The 16,565-nt window shown below is 41.0% G+C and overlaps 1 long non-coding RNA gene and 1 pseudogene across 1 annotated transcript in view; both read right to left on the reverse strand.

Annotated features, from left to right (window-relative positions):
* The window catches only part of LOC107126526 (uncharacterized), a 444,698-nt gene that overhangs the window by 24,921 nt on the left and 403,212 nt on the right, over positions 1–16,565 (reverse strand). The window lies entirely within an intron of this gene.
* Positions 2,101–3,354, reverse strand: LOC135971613 (homer protein homolog 2 pseudogene; annotated as a pseudogene).

Below are 16,565 nucleotides of genomic sequence, written 5' to 3' on the forward strand. Positions count from 1 at the left end.
CTCCTATGAGCCTGTAAAAATTAAAAGCAAGTTAGTTACTTCCTAGATACGATGGGGGTGTAGGTATTGGGTAAATACAGCCATTCCACATGGGAGAAATGGGCCACAACAAAGGAGCTACAGACCCCATGCAAGTCCAAAATCCAGCAGGGTAGTCAAATCTTAAAGCTTCAAAATGATCTCTTTTGATTTCATGTCCCAAATTCAGGTCATGCTGATGCAAAAGGTGGGTTCCCATGGTCTTGAGTAGCTGTGGCCCTGTGGCTTTGCAGGGTACAGCCTGCCTCACAGCTGCTTTTACAGGCTGGTGATGAGTATCTGCAGCTTTTCCAGGCACGGAATGCAAGCTGTTGGTGGATATATCATTCTGGGGTCTGGAGGATGGTGGCCCTCTTCTCGAAGCTCTGCTAGGTCATTCCCTAGTAGGGACTCTGTGGCAGGGTTCAAACCCTATATTTCCCTTCCACACTACCCTAGCAGAGGTTCTCCCTGAGGGTCCCACCCATGCAGCAAACTTCTGCTTGGGCATCCAGGCATTTCCATACATCCTCTGAAATCTAAGTGGAGGTTCCCAAACTGCAATCCCTGTATTCCATGCACCCGCAGGCCAAACACCACGTGGAAGCTACCAAGGCTTGGGGTTTGCACCCTCTGAAGCAACAGCTCAAGATATACCTTGGCCCCATTTAGTCATTGCTGGAGTTGCTGGGATGCAGGGCTTCAGGTCCCAGGGCTGCTAAGGCTGGGATTGCCCTTGGTTTGGTTCCCATAAGAATTTTTTTCTGCTAGACCTTTAGGGCTCTACTGGGATGGGCTGCTGTGAAGACCGCTGACATGCCCTGGAGACATTTTCCCCATTGTCTTGAAGATTAACATTTGTTTCCTGGTAACTCATGCAGGATTTTCTTTTTTATCTCATTGTCAGGCTGTAAATTTTTCAAGTTTTTATGGTCTGCTTTCCTTATAAAACTGAATGCCTTTAACAGCACCCAGGTCACCTCAGGAATGCTTTGCTGCTTAGAAATTTCTTCCACCAGATACCCTAAATCATCTCTTTCAAGTTTAAATTTCCACAAATCTCTAGGGCAGGGGCAAAATGCTACCAGTCTTTTTGCTCATACATAAGAGTCATCTTTGCTCCAGTTCCCAATAATTTCCTCATCCCCAACTGAGACCATCCCAGCCTGGACTTAATTGTTCATATCCCTATCAGCATTTTGGGCAAAGCCATTCACCAAGTCTTTCCAAACTTTACTACCTATTCTGTCTTCTTCTGAGCACTCCAAACTATTTCAACCCCTGTCTGTGAACCAGTCTCCAAGCCACTTCCACATTTTCAGGTATCTACAGCAGTGAGTCATCTACTGGTACCAATTACTGTATTAGTCTTTTCTCACTTTGCTAATGAAGACATATCTGAGACAGGGTAATTTATCGAAAGGTTTATTGGACTCACAGTTCCACATGGCTACGGAGGCCTTACATTCATGGCATAAGGGAAGTAGGACTAAGTCACATCTTATATGGATAGCAGCAGGCAAAGAGAGAACTTGTGCAGAGAAACTCCTTGTTACAAAACCAGCACATCTCATGAGACTTATTAACTATCATGAGAACAGCATGGGAAAGGACTGCCCCCTTGATTCAATTACCTCCATCAGGTTCCTCCCACTACACGTGGGAATTCAAGTTGAGATTTGGGTGGAGACACAGCTGAACCATTTCACTGGATGATGAAATAATCTGTACAACAAACCTCCATGACACAATTTATCTATGTAACAAACCTGTACGTCCTACACATATACCCCTGAACTTAAAATAAAAGTTAAGAGAATTAATAAATAAATAATATGTTTGTATATGCATATATAATATACTTATATATACACATATATTTATATATTATATATGTATAAAATACATATGTATAGATAGAGTAATATAAAACAAGAAAATCTAAGAGGAAACAAGCTTGGCCTAATTTTCTTTTTCTATAATAATTAAAACAATTATTTTTAGAACTTTGTGTATACGACAAAGTGCTTTTTTTCAGTTCATATGGTCGCAACAGCCCTTATGAAAGATATAAACATCCCTGGCCTGACTGCGTAAATGTTGAAGGTAGACCTGGTTCTGGATTCCTGAGTCAGAATCTTTCAGTTGTCCACACGCCCACAAGGCCAGAGAAGTGAGAGGAGATTTCTATTCTGGAAAGGAGTGAGTGGACGGCACAACTGGTTTGGAGACACGACAAACTGCACCTGCATTTACAGAAGCAACGCACACAGGGAACGTCCTAGCGCCATCTGGTCTCACACACACGCTTGGGACTCATGGTGGGGGACCCCGACCTCGGACAGCCCTAGTTGTCAGTGGCCAGCTTGAGAGGCCTGGGCAGAAGTCATGCAGGTCGTGGATCTTCCGGTCCAGCACCTCCAGGAAGCTCTTCACCTCCACCTCCAGGTGGCGCTGTCGGGATTTGCTCTCCTCAGCCTCTGTATTTAGGGAACGCGCTTTGTCTTCCTGGTTTTGATCCTCTCTCTGCCGCTTCCATCTTCTCAGAGACGCCGTCGCGCTCTGACCTGAGCTGAGGTGTGAGTTCACTTTGTTTCCGGAGATCTTCCAGCTCTGCCTCCTTTTCTCGGAGCTCGGCCTCCAGCTCCTCCATCCTCCTCCTCAGCTGCGTGTTCTTCTCCTTCTCTCTGTGGATCTCACGGCCTCTTCCTCTGCTCCGCGCTGGCCGCCGACTCCTGCAGCGCCGTGGGCAGCCGGGCGTCGCTCTCCCGCCGGGCCTGCAGCTCCATCTCCCGCCTCTTCCCGTGGGCAGCGCCCTGCATCGAGGCCGCCTTCAGCTTGTGGTTCCCAGACTGCAGGTGCCGGTCGGCTGCAGCGGCATGAGAGGCCTTTCCATCGTCCGTCCCGTTGACACTGGATGCCGGAGTAGAAGATGAGGCTCCACGCCCGGGTTCTCAGGGGTGATCACTCGAGGGCTCCATGTTCTCCTGGGTCTTATTTTTGCCTATCTTGGCAGCTTCTTCCACCTCCCGGAATTTCTCTGCAAACTTTGTCAGCTGCTACTCAGTGGAAATCCCCAAACCAAACGCCATGTTGGCTCTGCTGTCGGCCCACTGCCCAGACGTCTGTGACGTGTTGGTGAAGGTCATACTTGGTGCGATTGTGCTCTTTATGGGCACCTTGGCTCCGTCCACACTAACCATCCGAAAGCTGTTCCTTGTGACATCATAGAAGCAGGAAACGGTGACCGCCTGTGGCTCGCAGGCATCCAGTTCTTGGTGTTGGGGTCAATCTGGAAGACCTGCCCTGGGGGGTGAAAATGGGCTGTTCTGCCATCTCTGGCGCTGCTCAGGCAGCCTCTCCGACCAGGCCTCTGGTGCTCGCTCTCCGCCCGCTGTGCATCCGCTCCCTGCGCAGCACATGTGGCGACCCCTGTGCGCCTGGCTCAGCTCTGGCGCCACTCCATTCCGCCAGGTGGGCCGGGCGGGGGCTCTGGAAAGAATCATTCTAAGAATTAAATTAAAAGAATAATCTGTAATAAGGAGACATCAGAATTCCATCTCAGAAAAAAAATGGAAATTATGTAATACATACAAAGTCCTGAGAAAAAACCTTGAAGCACAGGAAGGTCTCATGTATAAGTAGTTTGTAATATGTTTATTGTTAAAATTACTACCTTTATGTTGTTTTGAAAAATTGAAGCAAAGCATAATGAAATTGTTTTGTGCTTATCTAGTACAACAGCCTGGTTAAGAAAACTGAAGAGCCCTGTAATCGTGAGGAGGAGACCTAATCCGCGAGAGAGGCTCTAGTTCCTGTGTGGACACACACATTTGCCGGCTTCTGCCCATCTAGGAGCTGCTTCCTGAAGCCTTCAGGAGGCAGGAGGGTAAATGAGTTTCTCAGGATAATCTAATCGCATCCTGACTGGGAGAAAACATTAATGACCTAGGACGGATTAGAAAATACGTAGTTAAAACTTCATTGAAAATTGAGACATTTTCATTGTATATATTTATAGGGAATAAAGCTATGTCATGATTTATGATTGCAAATCAGAATAATTGAATCGAGCTAGTTGACATATATATCGTCTCAAATCCTTATTTTTGTGTGTGTGTGTGACAGGGGCATTTGAAATTTGTTCTTGGCTATTTCAAAAAGACCAATACACTATGTTTAAGCTTACAAATAGACATCAATTTATGTAAACTATAGAGAATGATCAAAAGGAGTTATGGATTACTATAATTTATATTAAGTTAATCATTGAGCTTCATTCTTTAGGACATATTCTATAATTATTTTATATATTTTCTGTTATTACAATAAATACAAAGACTACACATGTATGCATAACTGTGTATTTACACATATGTCTATAGATATAAATTAATGTCTCTATAGCTACGTAATAGCTGATATCAACAGATGTTAACAGAATTCTAAAAGAACAAGTGCAAATTATTAGGAAGAATTATTCCTTGAAGGTGTGTATTTTTAAAAAATACCCTTACATATAAATTTAAAAAATACTAAAACACAATTCTCAATAAAAAAATTCATGACAAATAACCATAGTAAAATATCGCAACCTAATAAGACTCCAGAGTCCTGCAAAAACAAGCCTGCCTCTTGCACCTGAGAAAGGAAACCTCCCTGCATGGCCCTGCAGGGAGGTTTGTGTCTGGGCTCACACTGTACTCCCCTCACTGTGTCTCTGGTACAATACAAGGCTGTGTCCTTGGTTTTCAGGCTGTTCATTTGCAGATGAAGCGTGTTCTTGGCATTTTCTCTGGAGATGGTGAATCGGCCCTTCCGGAGTCTGTGAGATATGTACTACCACCCTTAGGATTAACTTGTCCAACCCACTCCAGGCCATTCCTGGAGCCTGGTGGACACAGTTCATGTAGCAGCTACTGAAGGTGAATTGAGAGCCTGCACAGGAGAGTCTCAGGGACCCCCACCAGGCTTTGCCAAGCCTCCCCCATACTCCACCAGCTGCACCTCACACTGGACACCTGCAAACACAGACACCCTGGTCAGAAACTGCCGCACATATCCACTGTTTCTTTCACTCATGTCCCCTCACACTCAACATCTCTCATTTTCCATAAATCGCCTTTCAAAATAGCAACAAGCAAAACCCATCTCAGCACAAAATCCATGGTGAATCCTCTGTGTTTGGTGCTGATCACTGAATGAAAACACCTGGGAATTCTGGGGCTGGGCTCCTCTCTCAGAGCTGCAGGGTCAGAGCTGTCCTGGTTTTTATCAGTAGAGGGAGGGCCCTATTTGCATGTCTCCTGCTATATAGCAAGCTCAGGGGTGGGACAACTGAGGAGAAGGCAGTGCCCAGAGCAGATGAGTGTGTCCTGGAAAACACTGGGGGTAATCCTACCTCTCTGGAAAATACAGCTTCAGATTATGTGATTGTGCCTTGATAATCATTTAGCACACATCAGCTTATTTAATTGTTACATATTTGCAGAATATATTTAATGCAAGTGTCAATGTTACATTTTTAGAGAAGATAAATTACACACAGAACAGAGCAGTTGTGCAATGTGTCTGATAACACACATCTGGCCAGAGTTAGCCCTATTATCTCTGTCTGTGCCTCCAAACACTGGAGGAGACTGCTCCTATGAGACAACTCCAGGGCAGTGTGGGATATGTCTAGAGAGGTTTTCAGGATGTCTCACCTGTCATAACAACTTTATGTAATTTTGCTTTTTCTAGTGTTTTCCTGAAATATGCAATCAGTGTTCCCATGGGTGTATTTTCAGGAGTCTGTGATAATTCAAGTGTCAATATTCATCTCTTGTTATTTCTCAGCAAATATATTCATTTTTGTTGCTGCTTTATTCAAAACATCCATCAATAATGAAATCAAATTGACAGTGCAGCATTTGGAAAATGTTGATATATGTGTGCAGTCATTGAATCCGCACTTCGATCATGTTGTTAGCAATTGAATTAGCCCTCTTATTTTTTCTTTCACTTCTCTGTAATTTTATTTCACCACCTTGTTATTCTCACCACCCTATTCTCAGAAAAATTTAGATCTCCATGTTAATTTTATACAAATTATGTAACATGAAATTTCCTGTGAATTCTTTAGCTTCCTTCACTCAGCACAATTATTTGATAATGTCCCCATGTTCTTATGTGAAGGAGGCATGCCTTGATTTCAGCGGTTCATTGTATTTCAGACATGAATATTTCTCAAATTGTTTAACAATGCACCAAGTAATGGGTATTTGATTTGTTGTCTTAGCTTCTGAATTTTGTTTAGAAAGCAGATACTAAGCATGGGAATGGAATAAATGAGAAAACGATGATCTTATTCTGACCTCATTAACAAAAAACTTGAACGACTACAAAAAATAAACCCTTCAACATATCTGAGTTGATGTCACAGAGAAAAAAATCCCCCTGAAATCTGAGAAAATATGGGCCTGCAGAGAGACCTTGAGTCCATCTATTACAGTACCTGGGTCAGGTGCCACTCATGGCCTGGTATTTAAGATGGAAAAATCTAACCTGGAAAAGTTTAATGAGTTGCTTGAGGACATGCGTGCTAATGGTGTGAGAATGTGAAACTCTGGGCACTTCAAGGCTTTTCCTACAGAATTGAGGAAATCCCCAGACAACTCACCTACCTGCTGTCCTGTGGTGTGGACTAGGGAGGAAGAACAGCAGCTCTGTTCAATGCTGAGTCCCCCTTCACTGTATGAAGGAGACATTTATTAAATCTTGTGTCCTGTGGACACTGGTAGAATCAACTAGAACACAAGGAAACAGAGGACACCAAGGAAACTCTACCCAGAAACACCTCCCATCTCTTTCCTGCAGAATGAAATCCTGAATCTGTGGGGTAAGGACAGTGGGTCAGAAGCTGAGGACACTGACAACCACTGCGACTGGGAAGAGACACTCTGACACTTGGCAAAGGGAAGGAACAGGAACGCTTGTAAGGCCATGCTTCAGAGCCAGTCTCACCACCCATAGCTAAGAAGGAGACTAGGTCAGAAGGTTGGAGAATGTGCCCCTGTGTCCAAGCCCCTTCACCACACAAACAATCACCAAGTAAATGTGTCAGCAGGATGCATCTGCCACAACTAAAAGAGACAGGCTCTCTCTGGGAAGAATGACATGTGAAAACCCAAAGCAAAACAGGGAAACAAAAGCAGGTATCACCAGAGGAATCTGAAGTTTTTGTGAACAGTAGAAGCTGACTTCAACTCCCTTAGCTGGGGTAACCATACACTTGAAACCCAGCCCTGACTGGATTCACAGAAATGTGGTTAATGAAGGCCCAGCAGAATGTAATATGTGATTGTCTCCAGGAAGAAAATAAATACAAGAAAATAAGTAACAAGGGAAATGCAAACTGGAATTCTACATACATTACAATTTCATTAAAAGTGAAAGGCAAGTAAAATTATATCATTTAAAAAAAAGATCTTGAGACAATTTGTCAACACATTCATATTTCAGGGCACATTTTACAAAGTTTATCTGCTAATAACCATGTGATATGCACTAAAAACATAGATCTATACAAAGAAATTAAGATTGTAAAAAAAAGGGAACATCAAGATGAATTGTAATTTTTATCTTTGTAATTGTTATAATGTATGGGTATAAAGTGATGCAAAATTACATATTATATTTTATAGAATATATAAGTGCAAACTGACCAGTTGGAAGGAGGAATTCAAAGTACACAGTTACACTATCTCTGTACTTCAGATCAAGGCCATCACAGTATTTACATTATAATCTTATTATATACAATTCTTATTGTAAAAGTTATGGTAATCAATACCATATTTATAAAATGTGAATTATATAATCTGTTAATAGAGAAATAAACATCATAAAATGCTAATTTAAACAAAACTAAAAGAAAAAATAATATTAGTTTTAAAATAGAATTTGTTATAGTTGCTTAAAAAAAGCAAGACCCAACTGTTAGCTTTGTACAAGAAAGTTATCCTACATATTCACAAATAGAAAAGATAAAGATGAGAAAACATGGATTATGAAAATATGAACCAAAAGAAAGCTATAGTAGCTGTGTAAATTTCAGACAAAGTAGACATCAAAAAACACTTTTAGGACTTAACAGGTATTACATAGGATAAAGTTACCAGTTTTTTTGAAAGACACCAAAAAAGACTTAACAAATGTATAATAGATGAAGAATACACTATTCGTTGTGATTTACAGAACAAACGTGATAACAGAAGTAAAGATGTCAGTCAGACCGTGCACGTAAGAGTGCACGTAAAAACTTCCTCTTGAATTTCTTCCTCTTGCCACCCACACCAGCCCTGGTCATGGAGCCTGCTGGACCACGCTGATGCTGCAGTCAGTGAAGGTGAATCCAGAGTGTTTGCAGGAGAGGCTCAGTGAACCACTGGGCTGTACAATTTTTCCACCTCAGACTCCACCAGTGAGCTTCACACAGGTCTTCTGCAAACACAGAAGGAACAGACTGAGAACAGCCCCGTGTGGAGCAGCCATAGCTGGACCTGATTCACAAGGGACACTAATATTGAGGGTGATGAGAAGGGAAGCCCAGATCAGTGCAGACCCCATGGTGAGGACACTGAGGAAGGGCACAGACATGGAGTGGCTCCTCACCAGGGCCTGAAGGAACAGGGGATGAGTTGTCTTTCATAAGGAGGGGAGGGGACACATTTCCATGTATTTCTTTTTGTGGTCATGGGTGCACCGCTCAGCATTGCTCATCCATCCTCTGTGTCTACATTTCAGAGATGGCAGGGTCAAAGGATTCTTGGGTCTGGATGCACAGGGTTAATCTGCTCATCGCTCTTTCTCAGTCTCTAATGTGGACACTGTCCAGGTATCTTCATAGCAGCAAACATTATCAACAAATAAGACCAGTAAGAACATAAGAAATATGTTTCCAGAGAAAACAGGCATCTGTCTGTGATCAGTACATTTAGAGTTGGAAACCACTGTTCCTGACAATGAGGCAAAGTTAAGTTAAAATGAAAAAAAAAAAATGTGTATCTACATCTTGTCTGGAAGGAGTTTTATAATTATAATTATCTTGGTATCATTTTGCCACAAAATTATTCAACATTGGATATATGTTCTTATGTCAGCAAACAGTCAATGTGGAAATGTGTGTACTTATCTGAGTGAAGAGTTCACAAGGAGACGTGTTTGTCTGAGACAAGAGTCCACATGAGGAAATGTCTGTTTCCTGAGTAATTGTAAGGACATATGTGGTGGTCTGAGGAAAGAGTCCATGTGGGGACATGTGGGTTTGTCTGAGGGAAGAATCCACATGAGGAAAGGTGTGTTTTTCTGACAGAAGAGCCCACACATTGACAGGTGTGTGTACCCATCTGAGGGTAAATGTCCATTCAGGGACAGTGTATGTCTGAACTGAGCTGAAGTTTGGGGAAAACTTTTCTCAAAGAAAGAAAAGAATGTTCTGGGTTGTTTGCTTGTCAGGAAGAAAAAGTCTGGGCCACATAGAAAGTAGATTTCGTCTTAATTAAAGGTCTTCATTGAATGGAAACATCATATATGCAAGTCAGGAAAATCACTTCATTCTTTGCTGCATGTATCTCGTAACATTCCCATGGTCCCAAATACCTTATTAGATAATTTTATAGAGTATGCATTTAATCCAGAGGTTAATGAACTGCTAAATATATTTTCATTGTATATATTTAGGTTTATATTTCCCATCACAAAATTATGAGCTTAGACAAATTAATTGTGTCACGTCTCAACCATTGCATATCACTAGAATATTCTTACTCTTCTTAAACAGAGCCTGTTTTACTTATTTTACACCCACCCTCTAAATTCCTGGAATATCCTGTTTACTTGACTATAGTTTTGGCTTTTACAGAATTTCAAACAAATGAAACGATATCGTGTAATTGAAATGACTTCACAGAAGAAAGTGGAAAATGAAGTTGCTGACATAAGTAACTTTGAAAATGAGGAGATTCTGTAAGTTTTAATTGTAAACAAACCACACATAAGCACTCTATTCTAATAGATAAACATGTTTCCTACAATGGTACAACATTACATTTCTGATGCTGCTCTGCATGTGTCCTGAAATTGTGCAGCTAAGTAATAAAATGGCATATGGTGGGATGGGGTTCCTCACTTTGCAGTGGGTGGTTATAGACAGTCAAGGAAGGAAGACTAGAAAGGTCCATGTGGTAGCATAGTTGGGTGGAGAGTCCAGTGTCTTCTCATTTTTAATGTAATCAAGTTACAGAAGATTAGATACATAAACAGTTTTGAAGTGTCCATAAACATGGGTTCATATAAACATGCACATTTACTAGGCCAATTCATTGAGAGGTCCCAGAAGTACTTACACCTCATTAACAACACACATACCCAGTATCACAATATTTTATTGTAATATTATACTTTAAAATCAGAAACAAGCACTCTTTATAAAAATGGCTAATTCTATGTATGAAAAAGATAATATGGAAAATGAGCTTAGAATTTATTATAATATCCAGGAAACAGGGAAGTGTTCAAAAACAAAAGGATGAGCTGTGCTGTAAGGATGCAGGATGCAAACTAAATCAGCGCCCAGCACCTAATAAAGCTGTGGCGATTTGAACAATAAAATGAATAATGTAGCATGGATCTTTTTCAGACTATGGAATTGACATCCATAAATCAATACAGATATTAATAGATGATTAAATAAACAAACAATGGGAAGAAGAACACATCTCCTTACAGAAGTGTTCCAAATATCTCAGGAGGATAGTCCTCCAATCAATAGGTGAAGGCTAAACACTCACGAGTTGATTGTGGCCTGAGATTAGAGACACGGGAAAAAAAAATCACGAATAGTGTATTTTATAGTGAGACTTCACATATAATGCCAAATACATGATCTACGAATGAATAATTTTTTTTGGTCTAAATTTGTTTAAACACACACACACACACAAACATTTTTCTTCAATATCCACTGATAAGGGAGAAAAAGGCAACCACAGACTGGGAGAAAATACTTCCAAGTCATATGTTTGTTAAATCAATCCTTTTCATTTGTTTTGTTTTGTTTGTTTGTTTGTTTGGAGACAGAGTCTTGCTCAGTTGCCCAGGCTGGAGTGCAGTGGCGCGATCTCAGTTCACTGCAAGCTCCGTCTCCTGGGTTCATGCGATTCACCTGCCTCAGCCTTTGGAGTAGCTGAGACTACAGGCGCCCGCCACTACACCTGGCTGATTTTCAATTTAATTTTATTTTTAGTAGAGACGGGGTTTCACTGTGTTAGCCAGGATGGTCTCGATCTCCTAACCTCGTGATCCGCCCATCTCAGCCTCCCAAAGTGCTGGGATTACAGCTGTGAGCCACCCACCCCGGCCAACTTTTTAAATTTGTTAAATGACTTTTATAATCAATATGCAAGTAAACTTACAACTAATCAAAAGAAAACAATGCAGTTAAAAATCAACCAAATATCGGGAGAGGCATCTCACCAAAAATTATATAAAAATTGTTAAATATGATTTTTTTATTAAGAACATGTGCATTTAAAGAAAAATTAGATACAATTACTCACCTATTAGCATGGTTAAAACTCACAAATCTCATGAGGATAAATGGCAGTATGAATGTGGAAAAACAGGAAATATCATGCATTGATGGTAGGAATTCAAAATGTTACACGCACAAAATGATAGTTTTTGGCATTTTTAAAATAGAGATAAAAGTAGAGTTAAAATGTGAACTTGTGTTTGTGTTCCAAAATATTTACAACATTGATTCAGAAATTGATGTTTACAAAGATCGATTCAGAGGAAGTTCTGTATCAGATATCTTAATTTGATTCATTCTACAATCTCTGAAATTTGCTTATGGAATAAATGCTATTTGAAAAATCTCTCAAATAACTAAAATCCCATCCACTCAAGCCCTTGTCCAAAGTTCTGTCGCACCCAGTGCATAACATAGCTGGTAAAGGTGTATTATCTGGAAGCCTTCCAGGAGACCTTCACTGAGGACCCAGACTTCTTCACCTCAGCCCCAGACTGCACCAGCTGCACCTGGGAGTGGGCACCTGTGGGGAGGACACAGGAATGGATGAAAGCCCACTTGACTGAACTCAATCCCCTTTTCATCACTGGGACTTGGTAACCCCTTACCTGTAGCTGCAGCCACCAAGAAGAGGATCCTCTAGGTCTGGTCCATAATGAGGAGCTGTGCTCTCAGGGGCTTCTCTGGGAGAGGGATGTGGTTATTGGGTGATGCTCTCAGGGCTGAGACATATCCATAATTACCTCCGTGGATCTCAGGTTATTCATATATTCATGAGTCAGAGCATTTCATAACTCAAGACCCTGATTCAGGATAAGAAACAGTAGATGAATGGCACCATCAGCCTTACACGAGTGGGATTCTGATGGTCCAAGCCCTAATCCTGCTTGAAGAAATGGATGCCCTACTCCATTTACAAACTTTTTGTGGCCAGACATCCTTTCACTGAAATGCAAGCACCCAGAGGACATGCTCCTCACTGTGAACCCACATTTGATTAGCATGGAGACCACATGGATGATTCTGGAACCATCACTCTTCATGACACTGACCAGGTGCTTTGACCCCATCCTGGTCCCATCAGGCATCAACCACAGCTCACGTTGACTCTGAGAAAGTGAGTGCTGATGTCCCACGTGAGTGTCCAGCAGGTCCCTCTGAGATCATCTGGGCGCTCCTGAGACAGTGTCTCCGGCACCTGCCTGACATCCTGATCCACCAGGATCTTCAACAGAACCACCCTTGATTTACAGATTTGCCCTGTGATGCATAAATAGAGTTGATTTTCTCATCTCACGGACAATAGGAATCAAAAGATGGAAGAGATATTTGGAGTTCTTTATGAATTCACTACTCCAAAAAAAATTGGCAAGGAATTTGTGTTTTGAATAAATCTTGGTTTTATTTCCTACTCCATTTAATAGAATTTCATGAAGTTTTTATGTACTTTCAGTTCATATTCATAGATCCTCATCTTTACATATTGGTTTCTGACTCACTGGGTCTGTGTATCTGCCACACTCTCAGATCCATCACTGCCCTGTCAAATGCACAATGTAGGCAACATTACTGAACACTGAAATCTGACCTTTTTATTCACAGGAATACAGTGGTTCCCACAATTCTGTATCCATTCAATTAGTAAAACTATTCCTATTCTTTATATCATCACTATTAAGATATTTATAGTCTTAGAAACCCACTTTAAAAAATAGTTCTCATTGCCTTAAATTATATGAATGGTTCTGATGTAACAGGATGTTTGAAGGCACATCAGCAACATCTTGAACACATAGTTTTTGTTGTTGTTGTTGTTGTTGACAAAGGAAGACACCTGAGAGGAAACTTCCTCCCCATCCTTCTGTACACCTGCTCTGGGGTTGGAACCTGTGCTTGGTGGCTCCTGAGAGCCCCCTCCAGCCCCGCCTTGCCTTGCAGTGAGGTTTCTGCAGTGGCTGTGACCTTGACCAGGCGTCTCCACAGGAAAAGCTCAACTTTCATCTTTACTCCCTTTTGTGGTTTCAGTGTCCCTGGACTATTTGCTTACATCTTCCCTAGACTATTTGCCTGGATTTGCTTACATCTTACCTGGACTAACTATTTGTTTACATCTTACCTAGGCTATTTACTTACATCTTACCTGGATTATTTGCTTACATCTTACCTGGACTACTTGCTTACATCTTACTTGGCTATTTGCTTACATCTTACCTGTCTATGCACTATTTACTTACATTTTCATATAATCATGGAAGAATGGGGGAGGGATCTGGAATGGTAGATTTGCCTTTCTTCACATAGGACAAGGTGCTGGAAAAGTTCTTCCCTGTAAGATCTTTTGGAGAAGGCTCTTGGTATATTTTTCAGCAATTATAACTTCCTCACTTCTGACCGAAAGGAAACATATTTGGATTGTATGTTTTCGAATCTGGAGGTTTCTGGAGGGAAAGTCCAGAAGACTGAGGACTCTGGAACTGTCACTTCACCATAGTCCACATCTGTCTTTCAGACGTCTATAGTGCTTACCATGTAAGTGCCCTCAACAGCTTTTTTTAAATATATATATGTATGTATATGCATGTATATATGTATACGTATATATGTATGTGTATATATGTATGTACATATATGTATGTATGTATGTATGTGTATATGTACGTGTGTGTGTGTGTGTGTGTATATATATATTCTTCCGCAGGTTCTGTTCCAGTAAAGCAAGAGCCAACTGTCATTCTGGACATGCCTGTCTCTCCCGTTTTGGGAGTGGGAAATTTTTGATTGGAATTTCATTCCTTTGATGAAATCCTGAAGGTATTGAAGATCAGAATGTGCAGACACCTCTTGACGTAAGAATGAGGTGATGGCTTTTGTAATCTTTACATTTTGGAGCAAAGACCAAAAGTACAACCAAAGGTCCTCTTCATGTGTAATTGGAGGGAGGATTCTAATCTGATTACATAGATGTGGCACCTGGTTGGACATAAATGAACAGGCAAGGAAACAGAAAAAGGACATGTCACAATGCTTATGAAAAAGTCTCGGCAATTTTAATTTTCTTCTGAGGAAGCTGAAATTGTGCAAGGAAAACAGTGTGACTGGACACGTCTCAGATGATGTTGTGTTCTGGAAAATATCTCCAGTCCTGGGCTGGATCCAGTAGGTGGACTCAGGCCCCCAAACCTAAAGCAGGGACTTTTATTCCTTAAAAGGATGATATTCCAATGAGAAAGCTGTTCTCAGGTGAGCTGCAGAGCAGGGAGGAGGAGATGGAGAGTCCTTGGCTTCCCAGAATTGCTGAAACTTGAAGACCAAGGCCACCTCCGTGGAGCAGAAATCCACCTATGAGTACAGCACATCAGCTTTGTCTTCAGGAATCTTTGGCTGTGTGGGAGGTGAAGGAAAGTGATTTGTTCCTTTCTGCTAACACAGTGTGCTTCAGAGAAAATGAAATGAAAATTTAATAAATATGCTTTTTGCCATAATAAAGGAGAGAATATGAATAATTCATGGCAATGCAAGTGGTCATTTCAGAGCTGGCAGAAGGAGCAAGTGCACAACTGAGAGAAGGAAGCACCCTGCCCCAGGAATCAGGTGTGCTAAGACCATCCTCTGAGAACTGCCCTCTAGATGCCACGTGTCAGCGGAACCTGGGCCCGTGCCTGGGATCTTGTGCGTAGTGTGGAGAGCAGAGCACAGCTCCATTCCTCCTCACTGTATGACCTAGGATGTGACCTCTTCCTCTGAGCTTCATTCTCACCAGGTGTTAAAATGAAATAACAGCAGTAACTTTACTTGTAAACTTTCCGGTAAGAGCCAGTGATGATCAGAATTGTTATCACTGTTGTTGCCCAATCCCTTAAATATCATAAAAATACCTGCGTGACCCCTCATCTCAGACCTCAGATGACCATCTCGCAGAGAGCACACCTGCTTTGTTTCTGTCACAAACGTGGTATTAGAACTGGAAACTATGTGTACCTTGTTATAGAGTTTATCTTATTTATGTTACATTGGATGAAGTTAGAATTAGTGACAGTTAGAATTTTAGGTGTTGGGATGTCTAAACAAACTGTCGATGGTGTGTCTTCATTTCTCACTGCTTATTATAGATAATGTGAGAGGAGAGAGAAAAATCAAAGAGAAAACTATTGACCAATAGTCAGTGTTTGATAAACAAAGGAGGTTTTCACATCTTCTGGTAACCCCATTAAACTAAATAAATTAAGGAACTTTAAGACATTTTCCCACATTCTGGATGCATGTCTAATACAGACTTAGATTTAAATGCAAAAAGAGATAACACAGAAAATGGAAATTCGGCAGTAGACCATTTTGCCAAATAGGCAGATTTAAACTAGTTTGTAATTTTACCTAAATACTCAAAGAATAAACCCCAGATTCAAATAAGAAATGATAAAATTTCAATGTTTAATGACTGGTTGAGAGAAGCCTGAAGTAACATTATTTTGATGAATCATTCATCAATAATAAAACTTTATCCAGTGGTCCAAATTTTCTAGGGGCTGCTTGAGTAAATAGTTTCTACCTCCCCTATCTGTGACTACTGGCAAAATCTATCATCCTCTAAAACCTGGGGACCATTGAGAACAGAGACAGAAGTTTGTATACTATGAAGTTTTGAGAAACCCAAATTACTGCCTGGACTGATTGGTGTGATGATCTCTATAAGCCTCGTCTTTGAAGAGTGTATGGTGGCTTTTGTTATAATGAACAGGTAGTAACAAAGACAGTGAAGGAAAATGAAGGATGAGGGGAACATGGTCCAAACAGAAGAACAACATAAAGATCCAGCAACTGATATCAATGAAAAGGAAGCATATGGATTACCTGGCAGAAAATTTAAAATAAATATTAGAAACATGTTCAATGAGCTAGTGGCATCAGGCAAGAACAATGAGAGAATTTTAATAGAGATAAAAAGTTTAAAAGATGACTAAACAAAAATATTGAT

Source organism: Macaca fascicularis, chromosome 7 (assembly GCF_037993035.2).
Source record: "Macaca fascicularis isolate 582-1 chromosome 7, T2T-MFA8v1.1".
NCBI lineage: Eukaryota > Metazoa > Chordata > Mammalia > Primates > Cercopithecidae > Macaca > Macaca fascicularis.